Raw genomic sequence first — 24,250 nt, forward strand, 5'->3', positions numbered from 1 at the left:
GCTGTGCCCATTGGAACTTCAGGTCCCACTGCGGAGCCCTCATGCGCCATCTGGCATGCTTGACCAACAGGATGCAGAAAGCCATCAGTCCGAGCAGCCTCAGAGTCTGTCTCACCGAAATCCAGGATAGAGGCCGAAACATCGGTATCATAACCTGAATATCCTGGACCCACTGTTTGGGAGGACAAGCCCAATACTGCACTGTGTCCAGAACAGCTCCGATGAAAGTGAGCTTCTGAGAGGGAGACAGGTGTGACTTCGGCACATTTATAGTGAACCCCAGCGAATGCAAGAGGTCTGCCGTCGTATGGAGGTGGGTGACAAGAGCCTGGGGCGTAGGAGCCTTCAACAGCCAATCGTCTAGGTAGGGGAAGACTGAAATCCCTGACTTGCGCAGATGAGCTGCCACCACCGCCATCACCTTTGTGAACACTCGATGGGGAATGGTGAGGCCGAAAGGAAGCACTGTAAACTGAAAGTGCTCGTGGCCCACCTTGAAACGCAGGTAACGCCTGTGGGCTGGCAGGATAGGAATGTGGAAATACGCATCCTGCAAATACAACGCTACCATCCAATCTCCTTGGTCTAGGGCAGACAAAACTTGAGCAAGAGTGAGCATCTTGAATTTCTCCTTCTTGAGCAAGAGATTGACGTCCCTTAAATCCAAGATAGGGCGTAGGCCTTTGTTCTTTTTGGGAACCAGAAAGTAGCGGGAATAACAACCACTGCCTATTTCTGATACTGGGACTCTTTCTATGGCTCCCTTGGCCAAGAGAACTGTAACTTCCTCGTGGAGCAAAACTAGATGGTCCTCCATCAGCCATTCCTTTGTCGGAGGGATAGAAGGAGGGAAAGACTGGAAGGGAAGGGTGTAGCCTTTCCGTATGATCTGCAGGACCCACTTGTCCATGGTGATGGAAAGCCAGTGAGGGAGATGAAAACGAATCCTCCCTCCAACTGGACGGACATGATCCCGCAGAACCATACTAGGAGGGCTTGGGCGCAGTGGAGGAGGGCTGTGTGGCGGCCGACCTCTGGTCAGACCCTCTGGGTCTGATGGTACCACGACCACGTCCTCTTCCGGGATGCTGTGAAGCCTGAGGACGGTGGCTGAACTGTGGCTGGCGTAGTACCACGCCCCTTCCGAAGCCTCGAAAGGGGCGAAAGACTGGCCGTGGCTCGAGAATCCTTGAACCTCTCAAGCGCGGAGTCTGCCTTTTCGCCAAAAAGGCGAGAGCCATCAAAGGGCATGTCCATCAAGCTGGACTGGACATCCCCTGAGAAACCAGTAGAACGAAGCCAGGCGTGGCGACGTAGGGCCACTGACGATGAAATCGCTCAGCCCAGAGAGTCGGTCGTGTCCAAACCACACCGGATCGTAAACTTGGCTGCATCTCTCCCATCCTTGACAGCCTGGGTGAAAGTGTCCCGTATGCCTTCCGGGACCTGGGGCAGCCCCTGTGCCACCGTATCCCATAAAGTATGAGAATAACGGCCCAATAGGCAAGAGGTGTTTACGGACCTCAATGCCAGGCTGGTGGAAGAAAAAATCTTATTCCCAAGCTGATCCAGCCTCTTGGATTCCCTATCCGGGGGAGCGGAAGGGAAGGCACCACAGGAAGTAGAGGCTTGGACAACCAAGCTCTCAGGAGTGGGGTGTTGTGTCAGGAAACTAGGGTCGCTGGGAGCAGACATATGGCGGTGGCCGACCGTCCTATTCACAGGAGCCCCTGTGCTGGGTTTGGACCACATACCCAGAACGACGTCTGTAAGAGCCTCATTGCAGGGCATCAACGGCTCTGATGTTGTCACTCCCGGCTGAAGCACTTCTGTCAGGATATTCTTCCTGACTGGCACCATAGGCAAATCTAGGTCCAAGACCTCAACTGCCCTACGCACCAGCATAGCCAAAGAAGCACCCTCCTCCGTAGCCACATTAGGAGGAGAGAGCATATCAGTATCTGGAGACGTGTCCAGTCCACTGGCCTCCCCTAGATCCTCATACCAGTCCTGTTGCAATCCAGATTCTAAAGGGTCCTCAGACCCCTCACATTCCTCTCATGCGTCTGGCTGATCTAAATAATGCTCAGACAATGATCTGGGCCGAATTGGTTCCGTCGAAGTCGACGTTGTACGACGTTGCTCCGGATCATCCGGAATAAGGATGGGGCTGCCACTGGTGGGCACCGGTGGCGGAATCGGCGACATCGGACCCTGCACCGAAGGAGGTCGACTGTGAGAGACCGGCACCGGTCCGGATCCGGTATCGGATCCTGGGGTCCCCAACGGCGCCGAGGCCGAAGCCACCGGCGTCTAATCCGAAGGGGCCCCTGCTGACCCCACGGGCCCGAAGACCCACCCGAGGGTGCAGCCCGCTCAAAAACAAGACGCATGGCCTCGAAAAACTCTTATTTGAGCGGGGGTCGATCCGGTCCCCGGAAAGGAGGGAAGACGCAGAATCAATCCTGGAGACGGCTCTGCAGAACCGCACTCGGAACGTCAACGTTCCCTAGATGCCTCGTCGTCCGACAGGCATGGCGAAGACAAAGTCCGCTTGGACTTCTTCTTCTTCTTGTGCCTCTTACCTTAGGATGACCTCGAATGCGAGGAAGAGGACTTGGGGCTCCGGGAGCGGTGCCGCGACCTCCTCCGCGGAGTCGCGCCGACCGAAGATGAATGTCGGGCTGCAAGAAGCTTAAGGCATCTCTCCCTCAAGGCCTTCGGCGCCATGGCCAGACAGTCGGAGCACGGGGTGGAATCGTGGTCCTTCTCCAGGCACCAAAGACAAACACGGTGCGGATCAGTCACAGACATAGTGCGATGACACGCACCACACGGCTTGAATCCTGTCTTTCTCGAAGACATGACTTCAAACAGTCAAAAAAGCGTTGACAAAGCAGGGTAGCTCTTTCCAAAACTGCGCTTAACCGGCGCAGAAGGAAAAGAACTGAAGTACGCGCGCCGAGACGGCGTCTATATAGACAACCGTGACATCATAGACGGCTCCAACGACACTGACACACGCGGATCTGGTCGACGCACGCGGATCTGAATGACGACACCTGACGGCACGCGCGCAGGGTACTGCTCAGAAAAAACTCAGGATTCGAAGCGGACGCCAGGGAATTCGAAGGTAAGGAAGCTGCAGCTAGAAGTCTCTATCAAATACTTTACACACTGCCCACCTGCTTTTGTGCCAAGCTAACAGAGGGTTGAGCACAGGTTAATTTAGGGTCTGCTGGTGTTTTATCCCGATATGAATTGTGGTTGCTGCTTCAGTAGGGTTTCAACCCTCCAACCAGAACACCAATTTCCTATACCCTGGGAGCCTTGGCTCTGAGGTAGCTCTTGAGGCATCCAATTGATCAGCATCAGCATGGGTCAGTTGGAGTTGCAGGGTCTTCAGTCAGGATAATCTGTAATTTGCACTCTGAAGGCTAATTTGCTGGAGTCTGGGATTGGCTATGCAATTTACCACTGGAAGAGTGCTGTCTTGAGAATTCTGCATGTTTTTTCCTTATGTGTTTTTGCCATTTATCCCTTGATGATGGCGACTGGCAGCTTCAAACTAGGTATAACATTTCTTCTGGTTCGGTGGTCGACACAAGCACTGGCCATAAAGAGCTTACCCTCCTGCTCTTTGGGAGCATGCTTAGGCACAACTCGCATGAGTTGGTGTTGAGCTCTGACCCCAGACACCCAATATTTATCATTACGTCTGTCCTTCACAATCTCCGTAGGGTTTGAAACCTGACCTCTTTGGAAGGAACATGATGTCACTGCACCTAAAAAGAAGTAATTGAGGAAGACATCTGTAAGGAAATGGTTCCCTGTTGCAGTTTCCCCCCACTTTTTGCCTGATACTGATGCTGACTTGACTGAGAAACGTGCTGGGACCCTGCTAACCAGACCCCAGCACCAGTGTTTTTACCTAAAATGTACCATTGTTTCCACAATGGGCACACCCCTGGCACACAGATAAGACCCTTGTGAAAGGTACCAGTGGTACCAAGGGCCCTGTGACCAGGTAAGTTCTTTAAGGGCTGCAGCATGTGTTGTGCCACCCTTACGGACCCCTCACCTAACACATGCACACTGCCATTGCAGATTGTGTGTGTTGGTGGGGAGAAAAAGGCAAAGTCGACATGGCATCCCCCTCAGGATGCCATGCACAAAAAATACTGCCTGTGGCATAGGTAAGTCACCCCTCTAGCAGGCCTTACAGCCCTAAGGAAGGGTGCACTATATCACAGGTGAGGGCATAGCTGAATGAGCAATATGCCCCTACAGTGTCTAAGTCTATTCTTAGACATTGTAAGTACAGTGTGGCCATATTAAGTATATGGTCTGGGAGTTTGTCAAAAACAAACTCCACAGCTCCATAATGGCTACACTGAATACTGGGAAATTTGGTATCAAACTTCTCAGAATAATAAACCCACACTGATGCCAGTGTTGGAGTTATTAAAAAATGCACACAGAGGGTATCTTAGAGATGCCCCCTGTATTTTAGCCAATTGTTCAGTGCAGGACTGAATGGTCTGTGCCAGCCTGCGGCTGAGAGACGAGTTTCTGACCCCATGTGGTGAAGGCCTTTGTGCTCTCTGAGGACAGAAACAAAAGCCTGCTCTGGGTGGAGGTGCTTCACACCTCCCCCCTGCAGGAACTGTAACACCTAGAAGTGAGCCTCAAAAGGCTCAGGCTTCGTGTTACAATGCCCCAGGGCACTCCAGCTAGTGGAGATGCCCGCCCCCTGGACACAGCCCCCACTTTTGGCGGCAAGTCCAGGGGAGATAATGAGAAAAACAAGGAGTCATCCACCAGTCAGGACAGCCCCTAAGGTGTCCTGAGCTGAGGTGACCCCTGCCTTTAGAAATCCTCCATCTTGATTTTGGAGGCTTCCCCCAATAGGAATAGGGATGTGCCCCCTCCCATCAGGGAGGAGGCACAAGGAGGGTGTAGCCATCCTCAAGGACAGTAGCCATTGGCTACTGCCCTCCCAAGACCTAAACTCACTCCTAAATTCAGTATTTAGGGGCACCCCATAACCTAGGAAATAAGATTCCTGCAACCTGAAGACGAAGAAGGACTGCTGATCTGAAGCCCTGCAGAGAAGACGGAGACACCAACTGCTTTGGCCCCAGCCCTACCGGCCTGTCTCCCCACTTCGAGAAAAACTGCAACAGCGACGCATCCCACATGGTCCAGCGACCTCTGAAGCCTCAGAGGACTACCCTGCATCTAAAAGGACCAAGAAGCTCCCGAGAACAGCGGCCCTGTTCAACAAAACTGCAACTTTGCAACAAAGAAGCAACTTTTAAAGACCACACTTTTCCCGCCGGAAGCGTGGGACTTTCCACTCTGCACCCGACGCCCCCGGCTCGACCTGCGGAAAACTAACTATACAGGGAGGACTCCCCGGTGACTGCGAGCCCGTGAGTAGCCAGAGTTGACCCCCCTTGTACCCCACAGCGACCTCTGCAAAGGAAATCCAGAGGCTCTCCCTGACAGCGACTGCCTGCTTCAAGGAACCCGACGCCTGGAAAACAAAATGCACCTGCAGCCCCCAGGACCTGAAGGAACCGACCTCCAGTGCAGGAGCGACCCCCCAGGCGACCCTCTTCCTAGCCCAGGTGGTGGTTACCCCGAGGAACTCCCCCCTGTGCCTGCCTGAATCATTGAAGAGACCCCCCCGGGTCTCCCCATTGATTCCTATTGCAAACCAGACGCCTGTTTGCACTCTGCACCCAGCCGCCCCTGTGCCGCTGAGGGTGTACTTTCTGTGCCTACTTGTGTCCCCCCCAGTGCCCTTCAAACCCCCCCCGGTCTGCCCTCTGAAGTCGCGGGTACTTACCTGCTGGCAGACTGGAACCGGGGCACCCCTATTTCCATTGAAGCCTAAGTGTTTTGGGCACCACTTTGACCTCTGCACCTGACCGGCCCTGAGCTGCTGGAGTGGTAACTTTGGGGTTGCCTTGAACCCCCAACGGTGGGCTACCCTGGACCCAACTTTGAACCCTGTAAGTGTTTTACTTACCTGTGAACTTAATTACTTACCTCCCCCAGGAACTGTTGATTTTTGCACTTTTAAAATAGCTTATTGCCATTTATGCCAAAACTGTACATGCTATTGTGATTATTCAAAGTTCCTAAGACACCTGAGTGAAATACCTTTCAATTAAAGTATTGTTTGTAAATCTTGAACCTGTGGTTCTTAAAATAAACTAAGAAAATATATTTTTCTATATAAAAACCTATTGGCCCGGAATTGTTTTTGAATGTGTGTTCCTCATTATTGCCTGTGTGTGTACAACAAATGCTTAACACTACCCTCTGATAAGCCTACTGTTCGACCACACTACCACAAAATAGAGCATTAGAATTATCTCTTTTTGCCACTATCTTACCTCTAAGGGGAACCCTCGGACTCTGTGCACACTATTTCTTACTTTGAAATAGTATATACAGAGCCAACTTCCTACAACATCCCTCTGAGGAAAATGTCTGTCAGATGTCAGAGGAAGCTCTGGATCCTCACTGGAGGTGTGAAAAAAAAGGAACTGATGTTAGGATCCCAGAGTGGGTACTTTATGGCTTCTGTGATTTCACATGTTTCCAATGCCTGCACAGAGCCCGCTCCCTCTGCCGGCATAGATATGCTATTGAGAAAGCTCATGGATCCAGTTTGCATCTGGGATATTCAGAAGGAAATGAATCTAAAGGAAGAACTACCCATTTTGGCAAATGTCAAGAACAGGCACTACACGTGCCAACACATTGATAACAGCCGTGGCCCAGGCAGAAAGATCACTCAGCCCTTCTTAAAGTAGCTTCTTGGGCAATTAGTAGGGGCTCTTAATGGAGAGGACTATACATCATGACAGTCCTATTCACTCTTCCCTTTCTTAGCCCTGGAAAACCTCACAAAAAGCTGATCGTCCACCTGATGGTCTTTGGGCGATCGATATAGAAGCTCAAGGCTCTGTTGGGGTCCAGTCCATGCAATCAGTTTTCCTCCTTCGAAGGGTAAGGCAAGGCAAAGAACATTTGAGGATGATAAATTGTTCAACGTGAAAAGGTGAACAAGTTACTTACCTTCAGTCACGCATTATCTGGTGGAGACGATATGTAGCCGCAGATTCCTAACCTTTAAATTTCCCAGGTGTCAGACTGAATCTGGAAGATTTTTCCGTGAGCAGTGACCCTACGTGCTGGTAGGTGGCATCGATCTGGTCCATGCTAGAAGTGGCGTCGTGGTCACCTATATAGGCACCGCCTCGGCATGCAAATGTCAGTTACTTTTTCATGACTTTCCACACCAGAAGCATGGCGCCATGAAGTGCACTGACACTTGACAACTCCACTGACACCAACTCCATGGTCCTCCTGGAAAGAATGGACAACATAGGCCTCAAGCAGTTAGTCACCGACCCCACACACACATCGCAGGTCATACACTGGGCCCCGCTATTTACATCCAGCAACAGAATTAGCTACACCCACACATCAGACTAACCCATTGCACATTTCATCTCTAGACACACCCGTGCCACCCCCAAACTCCACAAAACACGATTCCGCAGTTGAGCCAAGGTCTCTCAGTAACAATGGACCAACGCCGTCAGCGCAACTTGGCCCAACTACCCTTCCCCAACCTGGACCAAGCAGTACAGAACTTCATCAAATGGATCACCAATGTTGTCGACCAAGTTGCTACCACCAAACCAGCCAAAGCCCATAGACAAGCAAAGCACGCCACTTGGTACATCCCAGAACTCAGCAAGACCAAACGTACATACAAACAACTTGAGAAAAGCTGGTGCAGCAGCAAGAAATAAAATTGACAGAGCCACTTACAAATCAGCCCCCAATGTATGTCAACAACAGATCAGAGCAGCAAAAAGGGAGGCGCCCTAACCCTCTGGATCAAGACCAGTGCTACCCGATCCCAGGAATGCCCGCAGCCACTGAAAACGCCATTCCCACAACACAGAAGCTTTGCAACGACCTCACCACAACAAAATAGCAACCATCTACAAAAACTTCAAACCCAACTATCTTACTCCCGCAGCCTCCAATCCACCCCTACTACGGACCACCTGCTCAACACCAGGAAACAACGAACTGACGCAGACACAATCACCCTATGAACTCCATCCACTTCAGAGCACCAACCGACCCCTGCCCCCACATATATCAACCTCAGAAAGGACGAGATCAGTCGTCAACTCACCACCATCATCATCATCAACGCTTCACTCACCTCAGCCACCTTTCCCGATGCCTGGAAACACGCAGAGATCAGACCCTCCTCAAGAAACCCTTGTCTGACTCCAACGAACTACAAAACTACCGACCCATCTTGCTGCTCCCTTTCCCTGCTAAAGTCCTGGAGAAGGCCATCAACCTCCAACTCACCGAACACCTAGGGAGAAACAACATACTTGACTTGTCCCAATGCGGTTTCAGATCAACCACATCACTGAGACAGGTCTAATCGCGGCCTCAGATGACATCCGCACGATAATCGACAAAAGAGAATCCTCCGCCCTCATCATGCTCAATCTTCCTGCCGCCTTTGACACAGTTTCCCACCAAACACACATCCAACAGCTGGATGGCATCTTTGCTCATAGGATGCACTCAGAAAGTCAGTCTCTCCCGTTAAAATCGCAAGCCAAACACATCTGTTGCATCCCCCAGGGCTCATCCCTCAGTCCCACACTCTTCAACACCTACATGACCCTCTCGCGAACATCGTCAGATTGCACAACAGCATCTCCTATTCCGATGTCACGCAACTCGTCCTATCGCTCTCTGACGACCCCACTGCTACCAAGACAAAGTTCCACAACTGCATGAAGACCACCACAGCATGGATGAAGGACAACTGCTTAAAGCTTAATACTGACAAGACGGAAGTTCTAATCTTCGGGTAAAAACACAGCCCTCTCAAACGATTCCTTGTGGCCATCTGAGCTCGGCCCCACCCCTACACCCTCGGCATCATCCTAGATAGCGGACTCTCCATGAGACAGCAGATCATTTGCGTCACCTCAGCCTGCTTCCATATGCTTTGCATGCTCTGGAAAATCATCAAGTGGCTTCCCATCAACACAAAGAATACAGTTACTCATGCCCTCATTACCAGCCGCCTTGACTAAGGCAACGCACTCAACGTGGGCACCACTAACAAACTCAAAGGCTCCAATCAGTTCAGAATGATACCGCCAGGCTGATTCTCGACCTACCAAAGACAGCCCACATCTCCCAGCACATACAACAGCTCCACTAGCTACCTATCCAGAAGACATGAAACTATTAAGCTCTTCTCCTACAAAGCTCTCCAAAACCAAGGACCTGTCTCCCTGAACCAAATTCTGCACTTCTACCAACCCTGCAGGAACTGCGATCTGCACACCTGGCCCGTGCACAGATCCGTCTCACAAGCTGCTGCTGCACCAGAGTTCGCTCCTTCTCCTTTCTCACTGTCAAGGCCTGGAACTCTCTTCACCTCTGCATGTTCCCTACGCGGACCGAATTCAGGAAAGGACTCAATATCTGGCTCTTCAATTGAGACCTGCACGTAGGGCCTGGATACCCTAATGGGTGACAAGTTGTACTCTACAAATACTGGTTGAGCCATGAAAGGGATCATCCCTGACGTCAATACTGCAACCAAGAAGACAGGTGAGGGTTCCTGGTTGGTGCTGAAGATGTCCCAAGCTGAATGGATGATTGCAGTCTGGTTTGTGTCGCTGGATTCCGCCAAAAAGCCTTGGCACACGCAAAGCTCGCATTTAGTGGAAAATGGCGCTGCCCGGCACCAGGAGGGACCTGGTGGACTCAATCTAGGAGGGGGAATCAGAGAGGGCTCTCAGAAACTCAGAGAGCCCTCAGAGGAACAGGCAGCACACAAAGGAGTCCCGAAAGCACGTGGACCAGTAAGGTGCAAAAGGAGGCCAACGCAGCACTACACAAAGGGATCCCACACCGCCGGAGAACCATGCAGGAAGCTGTGCGTTGCAGGACTGAGTGCTGGGGGGCGGGGATGCACAGTGCACGAAGTTCTTCGAAAAAAGCCAACAACCCATGGCAACTGCAAAACATGCAGTGCCAGGGAGTACTCTCTTACGTGGGGACGCAAGCTCTTACCCCCACCTAAATTGGATAGCTGGATGTCTGGAACGCTGGGACCACTTCAGTCCACCACCTGTGATGCTGGATCCACGCACTTAGTCAGGAGACGGGACCCAAGCCACCGGTTGTCGCTGCAGAGGTGTGCCTGCTGAAGCAGGGAAGTGACTCCTTCACTTCAAGGGAGATTCCTTTGTTCTTTGGTGCAGGCTGAAGACTGGCTGTCCTCTGAGGATGCAGGGCCGGGAAACAGTTGCAGTTGCTGGCAGGAGTTGAAGTTGCAGAAGGCTTCTTGCTTCTTTGTTGCAGTTGTAGAGCTCCTGGAGGGCCCAGATGCAGTTTCTTTGGTAAGAAGGTGAAGTAAAGGATGCAGAAGATTCCCACTGGAGTCTTGCAATCCGAATCTGAAGAACCACCCAAGATAGAGACCCCAGGGATGTCAAATTCACATCGCCTGAGACATATTATTTGGAGTCAAGGGCAACACGTTTTTATGTTTATTTTCTCCATGGGACAAGTAGGCCCAACCCACTGCAGCACAAACCCTTTGGCTACCAGTTTACAGAGAAGGGAACTGTCTGCAGTTGAGGTAATGTGTGTGTACATATGTTAAAGCTGTTTGAACTTGTATTTATGGTTCATTAATTAAAATCCTTCATTATTAGAATGAGCACTATAAATATACGTTTTAAGGTCACACCGCACTACTGAGAGTGGTTCCAGTAAAAAAAAAAAAGTACACACGTTTGAAAAGTTTAACAATATGAGGCTAAGTATAATGCTCTGATTAGATGCAGATGTTTGCAGAAGCTTGTTAGCGAGAGTGATCATTCTTTGCTTTCAAAATATAATGTTCAGAAAAAACTGCAAGTAGAGAAAAAAAGGTTTTACTACTATCATTTTAGGTGCTTCTTTGAAGCGTCATTTAGTAAAATGTGTTGATGCATGGTAGAATTTCAGAAAAATATTCCCAATGGGAAATTAGTAATGGGAAACAATAAAAATAAAAAAGCACTGGCGAAGCCAACCGATCTGACTTTTTTTGTCTTTTGATTTTGCCAATGCCGGTCTTGTTTTGACATGGCTTTTGTAACACTTTATTTTTGTGGGAGTTGCCAGGCTCTCACCATTGTAACAAACACTGGCAGAAAGGGAAAAAAAGGTTTTGGTCTCAAAATCACCACATCGCCACCAGTGGCATAACAAAAGCCCCGCAGCGCCTCTGCAGGGGGCCCCCTTCAGCACAGTACCTGGGGCCGCCATCCAGTTTCGTTACGCCACTGATTGCCACAGTGGTTCCTGGCACTGAACAAATCTACTGTGTGTGCCAATATGCTCCTTGTGGAAAAGCAGAATTTGAACACTCACAGTAAAACCATCCGATAGAGAAATAAAAGTTTAATAAAAACAAAATGTCTTTGTTAGCGCCAGACCTAATTAGGGACCCGATTCTTAAAGAAAGTCAAAAAAGTGCACCCATGGCATATGCCTTTGAATTAGAGGCTTTCATGACTTCACAAGAACTTACAGAAGTAGACCAGGAAATTGTACTCCTAGAAAATATTTGCGAACTATATTTTAGCACAACCAAATATGAATAGGTAGATTTGCTCATGTGAAAATCTATTGAGTGTTTACAAGTTCACTTTCCCTCCAACCACTTTTTTCCCCAATCCTGGATGAAGTTCTACTTCTGCCTTTGTCAAGAGTAAATTTCAAACTTTCTCATAATGGGAAAAGATTAGAGAAGACGTGGTGACAATCCTTAAAACATGCAAGGTAGTTGGTTTGCAGACTCAGACATTCCAATCCTAGAACTATTGCTTACTGCTTCTTCCAGCCCCAGCATGTAGATCTGCGGAAATGAGGCAAAATAAGGAAAATGCTATAGTAGGGATTGAAATTGCAAGTATTCAATCCCTACTATAGTAGTAGCCCTGCCAAAATAAGAGGCTATTATCAGAGCTCTTACATAATGAGATTGCTGCCGTAATGTGTCACCGCACTACATGACACCAAAGGGACAAGTAGATTTTTTTTTCAGGACAAGTAGATTTAAGAAGCAACTTGTCCTATGGACAACTAGATATTTAATAAAATTCCACATTCCTGGACCCTAAATAGCCCTGAAAGGGGGACTGGTCAGCTACACAGGTAAGCACCTATCAGGGGAGTGCTCTGATGTCACCTGCTGGCACTGGCCACTCAGATGCTCCAACTTGGAATCCAAGATGGCAAAACCCAGGGACCCTCTGGAGGAGCTCTGAGCACCAACCCTTGGGTAGTGATGGGCAGGGGAGTGGTCACTCCCCTTTCCTTTGTCCAGTTTCGCTCCCATGCCTGTAACACCTATTTCCAAGGGGAGAAGATGTAACATCCCACTCCTAAAGAAAATCCTTTGTTCTGCCTTCCTGGGCTTGAGCTACTCAAGCAACAGGTGGTCAGAAACCTTTCTGTGAGGTGGCAGCAGCTGGGGCTTCCTGGAAAACCTCAGAAGGCAGTAATCGCAGTACTGGGGGTCCTCTAAGGAGCCCCCCCAGAGAGCATGGAATTATACAACCAATACTTTCAAAAGCCTTAGGGTATGATTCCAACATGCTTGATACCAAACATGGCCATATGCGGAGTTACCATTGTGAAGCTGGACATAGGTGGTGACCTATGTCCAGTGCATGCGTAAAATGGTGTCCCCGCACTCACGAAGTCTGGGAAAATCGTCCCGGAGGTCGTAGGGGCACCTCTGCTAGTGCAGGGGTGCCCTCACACACAGGTACTCTGCACCCACCCTTCAGGGCTGGAAGGCCTGCAATATGGGTGACTTATAAATGACCTGGTGCAGTGTAAATGGCAGTGAAAGGGTGTATGCACCATTTCACACAGGCTGCAATGTCAGTCCTGTAGAAGCCTTTGCATGGGTTCCCTATGGGTGGCAAAAGAAATGCTGCAGCCTATAGGGATCCCCTGGAACCCCAAAGCCCTGGGTACCTAAGTACCATATACTAGGGACTTATAAGGGGGCACCAGTATGCCAACTGTGGGTGGAATACTGGATTACCAGTATCCTATAGCCATAATTTAAGGGGGAAAGCCTAACTACTGGGGTCCTGATCAGCAGGATTCCAGTAGACACAGTCAAACACACTGACAAGCAGGCCAAAAGTGGGGGTAACCATGCTAGAAAGAGGCTACTTTCCTACAATAATGACTACCATCGTCTCTACCAGATAATGTGTAACCAAAGGTAAGTAATGTGTTCATCTGATAGAGGCATCTGGCTGCAGATTCTTTACCTTTGACTAGATACCCAAACCAATCCATCCAAGGTGGTGGGCTATGGACAAAATGTACTGACCTAGAATGGGCGAAATGCCTATTCCTGCAGACCTGACTGTCCAGGCGGAGATATCCACATTGCTGCCTGGCAGATGTCCAGGACTGGGACTCCATGTGCTAACGCAGTGGTCGCAGTTTTGGCTCTGGTGGAATGAGCCTGCAGGCTCTTAGGGCAACTTGTTGGCCAATGCATAGAAGATTTATATGTAGAGAACAACCCAGTGCGAAATGATCAGTTTCTGCACCACCTGAACTTTCTTTGCTAAAACATTATGGAGAGGCTTGAAAGGAGCACACACTTATAAAGTGAGCACAAAACTAAGGGCCCACTGAGGCATAATGAAGAGTGAATGGGGGAAACACATGTACAAGTCCTTTGAGGAATGTATTTACAATAGGGGACTTAAATAAGGAGGGCTGGTCAGGCACCCCCCAGGAAGGCAGACAGAACAGAAAGGTAACTGTACTAAAGTGCCCCTGTTGGCATGGTTACCCCCCACTTTTTGCCAGATATTGATGTTGATTTGGCAGAGTGTGCTGGGATCCTGCTAACTAGGCCCCAGCAACAGTGTTCTTTCCCAAAACTGCACCATTGTTCCCACAATTGGCACACCCCCGGCACACAGATAAGTCCCTTGTAAAAAGGTACCCATGGTCCCAAGGGCCCTGTTGCCAGAGAAAGCTCCCAAGGGCTGCAGCATGTATTATGCCACCCAGCAGACTCCTCACCAAGCACATGCACACTGCCATTGCAGCTTGTGTGTGTTGGTGGGGAGAAAAAGTCAACATGGCACCCCTCTCAGGTTGCCATGCCCACAACCCACTGCCTGTGGCATAGGTAAGTCACCCCTCTAGCAGGAGGCCTTGCAACCCTAAGGCAGTGTGCACTAAACCACAGGTGAGGGTACTGCTGCATGAGCAATATGCCCCTACAGTGCCTAAGTCCATTGTAAGTGCAGTGTGGTCATACTGAGTACAAGGGCTGGAGTTTGTCATTACAAACTCCACAGCTCCATGATGGCTTCACTGAAGTCTGGGAAGTTTGGCATCAAACTTCTCAGCACAACAACCCCACACTGATGCCAGTGTGGGATTTATTCCAAAATGCACCCAGAGGGCATCTGAGAGATGCCCCCTGTATTACTTCTAGTCCAGTGCAGGTCTGACTGGTCTGTGCCAGCCTGCCACTACCAGACAGTTTTCTGACCAAATGGGGTTAGAGCCTTTGTGCTCTCTGTGGCCAGAAACAAAGCCTACACTGGGGTGGCGGTGCTTCACACCCCCCTTGCAGGAACTGTAACACCTGGTGGTGAGCCTCAAAGGCTCAGGCCTCTTGTTACAGTGCCCCAGGGCACTCCAGCTAGTGGAGATGCCCCCCCCCCCCCCCGGACGAAGCCCAACTTTTGGCAGCAAGTCCAGTGGGAAAATTAGGAAAAACAAGGAGGAGTGACCACTTCTGTTAGGACCACTTCTAAGGTGTTCAAAACTGAAGTGACCCCCCCACCTTGCAGAATCCTACATCTTGGTTTGGAGGACAGGGACCAATAGGGTTAGGTCTGTGTCCCCCTCCCCAAAGAGAGTGGACCCCGGAAGGGTGTAGTCACCATCAGGGACAGTAGCCATTGGCAACTGCCCCTTGTCCCCAATAACGCCCCGAAATCTAGGATTTAAGGGCATCCCTGATCCCAGCTCACTAGATTCCTGGTGTCCTCAAGAAGATGACACAAAGAAAGAAGGAGGACTGCCTAGCTGACCCCCAGCAGAGAAGACTTAAGACACCAACTGCTTTGGCCCCAGCCCTACCGGCCTGTCTCCAGCTTCTGAAGTCCCCGGTACAAAAAGGCGATGCATCTGGCAGGACCAGCGACCTTTAAAAACCCCAACAGGACTGCCTCCCCACCAGAGGGCCAAGAACTCCCGAAGAGAGAGGACCTGTCCACAAAGAAACTCCAGCAAAAGGACTTCAGAATTGCCCTCAGGTCTTGCCCACTCTGCACCCAATGCCCATGGCCTGTGTCCAGGCGGCCTAACGGTCTAGAGCAGGTCCCCAGGCGATTCCGACCTAGTGTCCATCCTAGGTTGACCCCTCCTGACCAACACGACGGCGCCTGCAGACTAAATCCAGAGGACCGCCCCTGCCTGTGAAGGATCCGGATGAAGATATCTGATGCCAAAAGGTACCCTGCACTGGCAGCCCCCAGGCCTTGGGGAGATCGACATCCAGTGCAGCATCGTGCATCAGGTGGTCCTCCTCACGGTCCAGCCTGTGGTTTCCCTGAACCGACCTCCTGGAACCAGCCTGCTGCCTACTTGTGACCCCGAAGTCCCCCTATTCAAAAGCACTGGGAGCCTGACGCTAAGTTTGCACCCTACACCTGGCCATCCCAGTGTCACTGAGGGTGTGTTTGGTGCTAATCTGTGCCCCCTTCCCACCGGTGCTCACCTAAACCTCCCACGTCTGCCCTCCGAAGACGCAGTTACGTACCTGCAGGTAGATCCCATTCCGAGTGCCCCCAGTCTCCATAGGAGCCCATTTAAAATCTTGCAGCAACTTTGACCTCTGCACCCAGCCGGCCTGTGTTGCTGGTAGTGGGTCTTTGGGGTTAACTTGAACCCCAACCTGTGGGCATCGTAAAACCCCAGAGACTGGAACTGTAAGTCTTGTACTTACCTTGAATTGTACTAACTTTTATTAGCCCCAGAACTGTCTTTGAAAATTGCACTATCAACTTTTAAAACAGAATATTGCTATTTTCTTGCAAAACGTTTAACTTGCCAAATTGAAAAAGTGGTGGTGATACATATGCTTGCAAATCTACTTACCTGCAAACTGAATCTTATGGTTCTAGAAATAAAGTAACAAAATATATTTTTGCAATATAAAAAATAACTGGCCTGGATTTAGCCATTTAGTGTGTGCTTCATTTATTGCCTGTGTGTGTACAACAAATGCTTTGCACTACCCTCTTATAAGCCTAACTGCTCAACCACACTACCACAAAAGAGAGCGTTAGTATTATCTACTTTTGCCTCTGTTAAGCCTCTGGGGAATCCGTGGACTCTATGCACACTATTTTCGATTTTGAAATAGTATATTCAGAGCCGGCTTCCTACAGTAACCCTTCAGAGAACCCAGCGCACAGCAAGGGTAGGAATAAAACAAGCATTTCCAAAGCAATACGTCTCGCATCTGAGAGAGTTAGAGCTATTGGCGGTGTAAACCCTTAATTGGTCCTTTCTTGACATATAAATTGGTCAGCCTTGCAGCATAATTTGGTCCTATCCTGCCACATAATTCCAGTGGCCCTGCATATAACTAAAGCACTTCCATTTACCTTCTTTTTCTATTTGCAGAAAAACATTAGCATTTTGCTATTTAGCTTCCTAACTTCACCTCCTCAAGATAAGAGTTGCTGGTTAACACAATTCCAAAAGAATACAAGCATTTGCAATGCAATAGGTTTCGCACTGGCAAGAGTGCAAGCTACTGGTGTTGTAAATGACAATGTATTTTATTTATGTGTTTTGATTTGGAGTATAGGGGATGTGTGTAGTGTGGAGTCGAAATTTGTGGTTTGAATTTGAATTGTTACTTGTGGAATTGTGTAGTGTGAAATTGTGTGGTACGGAGTGTATTTGTGTAGTGCAATTATGTGGCATGGTGAAAATAAATGGGTAAGAGCTGCATTGAATACATAGAAAGGAAGATAGAGAGGGATAGGTAGTTTATATCTTAACTGAGAAGATAAAATGCAAGCTTGCCTCACATAGAAGGTACTATGCAAGCTTCCCTCACAGAATTTACCATGCAAGCTTCCCTCACACACAGCAGATACAGTGCAAGCAGCAGCGGTGCATGCTTCCCTCACACAGCAGATACAGCACAGCAGGAGTGCAAGCTTCCCTCACATACAGAGCCGATACAGCACAGGCAGCAGTGCAAGCTTCCCAAATGCACAGCAGATAAAGCACAGCAGTAGTGCAAGCTTCCCTCACACACCGAGCAGATACAGCACAGCAGCAGTAAAAGCTTCCCTCACACAGCATATACAGCACAGCAGCAATGCAAGCTTCCCTTACACACACCATATCTGCATAGGCAGCAGCAGTGCAAGTTTCCCTCACACACAGCGCAGATACAGCACAGCAGTAGTGCAAGCTTCTCTCACACACAAGAGCACAGATAGCAGCAGTGGAAGCTTACCTCACACACAGCAGATTCAGCACAGGCAGCAGTGCACGCTTCACTCACACACAAAGCAGATACAGCATAGGCAGCATGAGTGCAAGCTTCCCTCACACACAGCAAATGCAGCACAGCAGCACTGCAATCTTCCCTCACACATAGTAGATACAGCACAGCAGTGCAAGCTTCCCTCACACAGAGCAGATACAGCACAGGCAGCATCAGTGCAAACTTTCCTCACACACAGCAGATACAGCACAGCAGCAGGGCAAGCTTCCGTAATACAGGGCAGATACAACACAGCAGCAGCAGTGCAAGCTTCCTCAGGCACAGCAGATACAGCACAGCAGCAGTGCAAGCTTCCGTAATACAGGGCAGATACAACACAGCAGCAGTGCAAGCTTCCGTCACCCACAGCACCGATACAGCATAGCATCAGTGTAAGCTTCCCTCACACATAGCAGCTACAGCACAGGCAGCAGTAGTGCAACCTTCTCTCACACAGACCACAGATACAGCACTGCAAGCTTCCCTCACACACAGCGCAGGTAGAAAACAACAGCAGTGCAAGCTTCCCTTACACACAGCAGATACAGTACAGCAATACAGTACAGCAATACTCCTCCGATTTCTCTCACACCGAGCAGATACAGCACAGTAGCAGTGCAAGCTTCCGTCACACACAGCACACATACAGTACAGGCAGCAGTGCAAGCTTCCCTCATACACAGCGCAGATTTAGCAGAGCAGCAGTGCACAAAGCATTAGCATTGCCTTTAGGTCTTGGCTTTGAGACCTTATAAGTATTTAGCCAGATCTATTAGCCTTGCCAATGTCTTGAATCTATACTGTAGAGCACTGTGTCTGCTGTTACAACACCAAGAAATGCACAAAGGCAGATTTAATTTGTTTCCTTCCTTTGTTTTATGATGCACCATAAAAGTGAGCAGGCAGCCAAATCACTGCACTTTCCCAAAGCACTGAGAAGACAGCTGTCAATCCCACTGAGCACCAGTCTGTGCAAAAGGGCTTGCCTCTGTCACCTGCAGGTTTGAACAAGACTGGGCAACAGGATTCACGTTTTGGCATGCTTTTCCTGCAATAACAAACAAAACTAAGAACACATTTAAATACTCACGCCTTTGCTGGCGGCACTGCCTATGGGCGAGCTATTGGCTTTGGCACTCAGGTGGGGGCGGTGAACAGGAGGTCGGGTGGGGGCAATGAATGGGAGGGTGAGTGGGGGCGGTGAATGGGAGGGCAGGTTGGGTGGTTAATGGGAGGGTGGGTGGGGGTGGTGAACAGGAGGTCAGATGCGGGTGGTGAATGTGGGATAATGCTGGTGAATGGGAGGGCTAGTGAATGATGGGTAAAAGGACCGGTGAAAAAGTGGGCAATTACTTAAAAAAGAAGAGATTCTGAGCAGATAGCTGGTGTACATCAAAGCAGAGAACGAGAAAATGTGGTGTACATCAAATCAGAGAACGAGAAAAAAAAAAAAACATTTAATGAATAGTCAGCCTGGGTTGCACAAAAATCAACCTGTATTGCCAGATTTGAAATGGCATAGAATAGTGACTAATTTTCCAGACCGGAACAAGTTTTCCAATGATGGGGAGATACTTTTATCTACCTTATTGTATTTTATTTTTTTTAAAGATTTGCTGATGGATTATTATAAGACAAACCAAGCAATGGAAATGCCAGGTACAAATAAACTTGTTAAATATAAGTTACACGGTTCAGATGAGCATTAAAAGAACCACATTTGAAATACGATGATAAGGTTTGCTTTCTTTACATGTAAAATTGTATATAGATAATCTTTGACACACTGAAACAGCTTGTTCTCCACAAGGAAGAGCTGGTGTCCTGTGTGCATGAAAAATACAACATGCATTGTGAACAGTTTCTCTGGAGTACTCACCCATAAAATGTGGACTTTAATGTGCCCCATCGAGAAAAGGAAAGCTTATTTCCTAGTGTAAAAGGCAAAGCCTGCCCCTTGAATTAATGAAAAGTATACACGTGCTTGGTGGAACATCCCAGAAACAATATATTTGCATTGCAGATATGAACCCACGAGAGGTGTGGCGTAATGGCCAGAGCATCTGATTGTGGAGCTGAGAAAGCCAGTTCAATCTCAGCATCATCTCAATATCCTGTGATTCTGGACATATCAATCAGTTAATCTCCCTGTACCTGCCAATAAATGAATGTGTCCTTGTGTAAGGTAACTTCTAGTGCTCATGTAAATCACTCCAGTACTTCAATTTTGCGTGATAAGGGTGCTGGTAAACAAGAACTGCCAAGCTTGTTTTTGTAAGCAAACAGACTGCACTTCCGAGGCCTGCTCCGCATTCCAGATATTCCTCTGGGAGCTGGCGAAGGGCTTCCAATAAACAAGCAATTCTACACAGAATCTGCAAAAAGAAATATGTTAAATGCTTTATCTAAAGAAAGACCTTTTGAGTGTTCAGCTTACAGTATTTTCCTCACTGTTAATAATTATTTTTTCCCTCCCGGAGTGTGATTAAAAGTGTTTTTTACTGTTATAGTATGATATTGGAAACACAGGTACAGTTTGTCAGAGGATGCGTGTGCACATTTTAATTTTTAACTGCATATAGTTGATGTGACATGAGCACCAGTTGCTTTATAGACAGAGACATTTATTTTTAATCAGGGAGAAATTCAACAACTTGCCCAAAATCACAGGATGTTGAGCCTTCCGCCAAGACTTAAACACTGTCTCCAGCCTCGAAGTCCAAAGCTGAAGCAGCGCTTCCTCTTGCCTTTGCGTAACACGTTTAAAATGTGACGGATGTGTATTCCACCTCTCAATATATTTTGAAAACGAAATTCCAGTTATAAAGCTGGTGAAATGTACTTTGAAATGTACCTATGAGCAATACTTTAAATGGGCCGGTACTGTCTGATACGGAGTACCGGCACTTTTTTTCATTTTGAAAGGGAGAGTACCTGCACTTCTCACAAAAAACGGAATACTTTTAATTGGAGAGTACTGGCACGTCCCAGAAACAAGCAGGTACTCTGCACTCCTATTTTTCCATTTCAAGCACTGCCTATGATTAGCTCATATATAACAATGTAAACAAAATCCAATCAATTAACCCGGAGCCACGGCCTCCAGGCAGTAGCACAATTCCTGATAGAATAAAGACCTGTACCATGAAGGCCGGTGCTCGGCACTGGAAATGTGATTAACAGCCCTCTCTCTCTTTTTCTGACCAGGTGCCTATTCAACAGTGCTGTTTGTAGGTTAGAACTGAGCTATTAGTTTTACTTGTATAGCCTTTTAATAATGCTTTATTTTGGCAGCTCACATGATTTATGTCACAAATGTTGTGTCCGTTTTTAGCACTATTTAATGAGTAGATGGTTCACTTAAAATAAGCCCAGTAAACTGGTTGGTTTCTTTTACATTAATATAATCATTGATGTGAAATACAGATAGAAAAGATTATGTTTTACTAATTGTATTACAGACGGATGCATTAATTGTTTGCTGCTCCCAACGAGACTCGAACATGGTTCCCCATCTTCAAAGCAAGGCGCTGTGGCTGTTACGCCACACCCCCTCTCTGTTGCTTAAAAGACTTAAAATGTGAAGGATGTGTAGTCCATATGTTAATAATTAAAGTTAGAGTACGAAGGTCCAGTGATGACCATGTTTAAGGAATTAAAAGCAACACACACCGCCTAGCAGATAGAAAAGAAATATCTGTAAAAACTGGACCCGTGCTGCCTCTATAAACACAAAAACGAAACATAAGTCAATCTAAATGCCAGCTGTTATAAAGCTTTAGAAAACGTGACACATGGGGACAAAAAGCAATAAAAATGCTTCATCACATTACACTTTTGAAACCGTCAATTTGAAGTTGGCAGGGGTGAAAAGTGGGGGGAGGAGCTTGTGGAAGATTACCATGGTGCGGCTTCAAGAGTTTAGTGTACCTTTAGCACCTTGTCAGACTTTAAAGAGCTCACACCTCTTTGTTGAAGGGTATGGGTGCTACAGGATGGAGTCAGGCCTACTGGGAGGGGGCTGAATACAGAGATTGCTTCCCTGCACAAAGAGTAAATTAGCTTAGCAGCTGTAAACATAGACATCGCTGTTGTTGCCAGCTGCGTGTTTTGTTCATCAGTCTGTTTTAGTTGTTGCATTTGTTGCTGTTAGGCTCTTTTTCGCTTAATATTTTTGTAGTCTGAAGGTTTTGATGTTTGCAGCCTTGTAGACAGAATGACATGAGCACCATTTGCAGTCACGGTGAAATGAAGAGATTTGCTCTAAATCTCAGGATGTTGAGCCTTCTGCCGAGATGTAAACAATGTCCCAGCTTCAACGTCGGCCTTTGTAGCTGTTAAGGCACATCCTCTTTATTTTGCATAAATTTGTAAAACGTGAAGGAGGTGAAGTTCACATTTAATTGTATTTAGAGAAGGAAGCTCCATTGATAGAGTGAAATGCACACAGGTGAAGCACATCTATAATACTGTAAACAAACTCCAATCAACCCAGAGTCACTAAGATATTTTCTCTGTTAGTAAATCCTGTCACTTGGGGAGATCATGTGCTTTAATGGCCAGCGCTGCTGACCTTCGAGCTGGGGAATCAGGTTCCAGTCTGAGTCGGCTCAAGATCCTGTGACCCTGGGCAAAACACTTAATCTCCCTGTGTCAACAAAAATAAGAATGCATTTTTGTGTAATGTAACCTGCGCTCCTAAAATAAAGCTGTAGCTTCCTGTTGTGATACTTTGAACGCTGATGTGCTAAAGGAAAGTGTTTAAAAAAATCCTTGTGCTTCAGACTTGGGGTGCGGTGCTCAAAGGGTGGTGGGAAGATGCAGTAAAGGGAGAGGTGGGAATTGCAAGGGAAAGGGCAACAGTGGACGCAACTATATAAAAAAATAATTATTTTAAAAGTTTACATCGGGTGAGCGCTTCCTGACAGAAACGCAAAATTAGATGCAGCCCGCTTTGGAGCAATTAGCAAGGAGTGACCTGTACATAATGTTACAATTTATACCTTGAAACCGTGTTTGTGATAGAAGTTCATCCAAATGCAAATGGGACATTTAATTACTAAAAGCAAAACCTTCACCTAAAGATTCGTAGCAGTTGCGCCCACTAAAAAGATGTGTGGTTATTGTAGTTCATTTACCTGTATTCCCATGTGTTTTTTTTAAGTGATGCATGAATCAAAAATTTGAAAACACAAAGACTGCAGTTCACAGGGAATGAGGGACACGTTGTAAAAATTAGTATTTGTTTGCTAGGGGGAAAGACCCGTAATAGCTTTTAGTATTTTTCTCAATGTTAATAAATTATTTTCGGTCTCGGAGTTTGATTTCAAAATGGTGTTCCCTGGAGCCATTCATGTTTAGATATACATGTGGTTGGTGAGAAAGATAAAGCATCTGGCTAAACTCAAAGCAATTTAAGATCTGCACCTTGTCTTGTTCAAAAAGATATTATATTAGATGGGTGCTTGATTAGTTTCCTCTGGGTGTAGCCCTTACGACTAGACACCATGAAGGTACTGATATGGAGGAACCAGCAATCCAATTGTGATTAAATTATGTGAAAAGAAATGTCGGAAAGCATGCTTGTTATTTATTGAACAATAAGATAACCATATTCATTATGTGATAACACGACGTAAGAAATAAAAAGCAACTGCTAATGTTTTAGTAACACACAAAAGCATTTAATACCTATAAAAATCATTGATTCATTTTAGCATACTTGCATTACAAGTGATGTGCAGATTCCATCATATTACTAGATGTATCTGGTGTAAACATACCTTGCAGCACACATAACATTAAGGGGGTCATGACCGCCAGGGCCAACGACCACGGAAGCACCGCCAACAGGCTGGCCAATTCTGATTGCGGCGGTAAAGCCGCGGTCAGAAAAGGGAAACCGGCGGTTTCCCGCCAGTTTTCCCCTGGCCAAAGGAATCCTCCATGGCCGCACATGGGGATTCCGACCCCCCTTCCCGCCAGCCTGTTCCTGGCGGTTTACACTGCCAGGAAGAGGCTGGCGGGAACGGGTGTCGTGGGCCCCCTAACAGGGCCCCAGCAAGTTTTCATTGTCTGCTTGGCAGACACTGAAAATCGCGACGGGTGCCACTGCACCCGTCGCACCCCAGCAACTCCGCCGGCTCCATTTGGAGCCGGCTTCATCGTTGCTGGGTCTTTCCCGCTGGGCCGGCGGGTGGCCTTTTGGCGGTCGCCCGCCGGTCCAGCGGGAAAGTCAGAATGACTGCCGCGGTCATTTGACCGCGGTGCGGTCTTCTGGCGGTCTCCGCCCGGCGGGCGGTGCCCGCTGAGGTCGGAATGACCCCCTAAGTTCCATGCCACTGGCACATTACATGCACTAATTTACTATGGCTAAATGGGAAACCTAAAAGAACAACTGGCTGTAATCAACTTCAAATTATGATTTTAAGAAGAATAGCAAAGATGCTGTGACAGAACAACAGTGTTGTAACAAAGTCCTCACACCAGCAAACACATAATTGAGAAAGTGGTTTACTCTTCTTAACGGATGCCATTACTTACATT

General features: G+C 47.9%; 1 protein-coding gene across 2 annotated transcripts in view; it reads right to left on the bottom strand.

Annotated features, from left to right (window-relative positions):
- KIF15 (kinesin family member 15) overlaps positions 1–24,250 on the bottom strand; it is a 930,781-nt gene that overhangs the window by 210,281 nt on the left and 696,250 nt on the right. The gene's annotated exons all lie outside the window — the stretch shown is intronic.

Source organism: Pleurodeles waltl, chromosome 10 (assembly GCF_031143425.1).
Source record: "Pleurodeles waltl isolate 20211129_DDA chromosome 10, aPleWal1.hap1.20221129, whole genome shotgun sequence".
Taxonomy (NCBI): Eukaryota; Metazoa; Chordata; class Amphibia; order Caudata; family Salamandridae; genus Pleurodeles; species Pleurodeles waltl.